Here is a 2500-nt window from a genome sequence, read left to right on the forward strand (position 1 = left end):
GCGCGCCACCTGCCATGAGCCACAAGTGCAACTGACGTGACATATCTGATAGTGCCTCAGGCGTCCACTTACTACCATCACTATCAACGAACCTCGCCACCCCACCCCCCCCCCCACACACACCATCCCTTAACCCAACTTCTGCCTTAACCTAACCCAACTTCTGCCTTAACCTAACCCAACTTCTGCCTTAACCTAACCCAACTTCTGCCTTAACCTAACCCAACTTCTGCCTTAACCTAACCCAACTTCTGCCTTAACCTAACCCAACTTCTGCCTTAACCTAACCCAACTTCTGCCTTAACCTAACCCAACTTCTGCCTTAACCTAACCCAACTTCTGCCTTAACCTAACCCAACTTCTGCCTTAACCTAACCCAACTTCTGCCTTAACCTAACCCAACTTCTGCCTTAACCTAACCCAACTTCTGCCTTAACCTAACCCAACTTCTGCCTTAACCTAACCCAACTTCTGCCTTAACCTAACCCAGCTTCTGCCTTAACCTAACCCAACTTCTGCCTTAACCTAACCCAACTTCTGCCTTAACCTAACCCAACTTCTGCCTTAACCTAACCCAAGTTGCGCCCTAACCTAACCCACGTTGCGCCCTAACCTAACCCACGTTGCGCCCTAACCTAACCCACGTTGCGCCCTAACCTAACCCACGTTGCGCCCTAACCTAACCCAAGTTGCGCCCTAACCTAACCCACGTTGCGCCCTAACCTAACCCACGTTGCGCCCTAACCTAACCCACGTTGCGCCCTAACCTAACCCACGTTGCGCCCTAACCTAACCCACGTTGCGCCCTAACCTAACCCACGTTGCGCCCTAACCTAACCCACGTTGCGCCCTAACCTAACCCACGTTGCGCCTTAACCTAACCCACGTTGCGCCTTAACCTAACCCACGTTGCGCCTTAACCTAACCCACGTTGCGCCTTAACCTAACCCACGTTGCGCCTTAACCTAACCCACGTTGCGCCTTAACCTAACCCACGTTGCGCCTTAACCTAACCCACGTTGCGCCTTAACCTAACCCACGTTGCGCCTTAACCTAACCCACGTTGCGCCTTAACCTAACCCACGTTGCGCCTTAACCTAACCCACGTTGCGCCTTAACCTAACCCACGTTGCGCCTTAACCTAACCCACGTTGCGCCTTAACCTAACCCACGTTGCGCCTTAACCTAACCCAAGTTGCGCCTTAACCTAACCCAAGTTGCGCCTTAACCTAACCCAAGTTGCGCCTTAACCTAACCCAAGTTGCGCCTTAACCTAACCCAAGTTGCGCCTTAACCTAACCCAAGTTGCGCCTTAACCTAACCCAAGTTGCGCCTTAACCTAACCCAAGTTGCGCCTTAACCTAACCCAAGTTGCGCCTTAACCTAACCCAAGTTGCGCCTTAACCTAACCCACGTTGCGCCTTAACCTAACCCACGTTGCGCCCTAACCTAACCCACGTTGCGCCTTAACCTGCCCTGTAATTGTTAGTTATATGAATCTAGGAATTCGTGTAGCGTTGCCTAATTGCAACCATCTCAACATAGTTCACTTCGCGCACACTGTGGTGTTCTGCGTATTGATTCATTTTACGGTGCGTACCCTCACATCTTGCGAGTGTTGCTTACTTTCCACATGGTCCCGCTATCCACTGTATTGTGTACTGCAATAGGACGTATATCGCCCCCGCCCCCCCCCCCCTCCCCTCCTGTCACCTCTAGCTCGTCGGTCAGGAGTTCGCGTGTTGAATGCGCTTCGCAGCTGTGCAATGGCATTCGCATACGTACGCTGGCCACCTTCCACGTGTTCTTTCGTGCACACGTCGCAGCGTGTATGTATGCTGATGGAGTGCGTCGTGACACACAACATCCAGGCATGCAAGACTCGTAGAAGTCGCAAATGTAGATGGATGTCTACGTTTGCTGCCCAAGTTACGCAAATGAACTGGAAATCCGTTGTTGCGCGGTTGTTCGCGCTGGAGGTGAATCGTTGATATCGACGATCGGTACAGGTATTAACCGGTTGCTTCAGCGACACCCGTCATACCCACGAACGTGAGTGGGCATGTGGGTATGAAGCGATACGCGGCGGTGGCTGGGTGGGACCGTCCCCGGCCGGTGAGGGGGGGGCGCCCGGCGTGCTGGCCGCGCGCTGCGTGGGCGCACGCGCGGCAGCCGGCTGGTGGGGGCGCCCAGTGGCAGGCGCGCCGGCTGACGGACGCGGCAGGCGGCGCATCTGCGTGCCGGCGCACCCAGCGCGCGGCGCCGTGCGGCCAAAGTGGGTCCTCCCGGGCCCGGTGCGAAGCGCGGTGGACATCTGCAGTGTGCTGGTCCGATTGAGGACTGTGTGCGTTGAGGATGCGCCGCCGCCCGGCACTCGGCGCCGCGACGCCGTCTGCTGCTCGGTCGCCCCCGCGGTTCTCGCAGGTGGTTTGTATCGCAGCTGTGCGGATGTGTTGGCGCGTGCGCTGTGCTGGGAGAGTTCGCTTTGGCACCCAAGTGG

Source organism: Schistocerca nitens, chromosome 7, assembly GCF_023898315.1.
Source record: "Schistocerca nitens isolate TAMUIC-IGC-003100 chromosome 7, iqSchNite1.1, whole genome shotgun sequence".
Lineage (NCBI taxonomy): Eukaryota > Metazoa > Arthropoda > Insecta > Orthoptera > Acrididae > Schistocerca > Schistocerca nitens.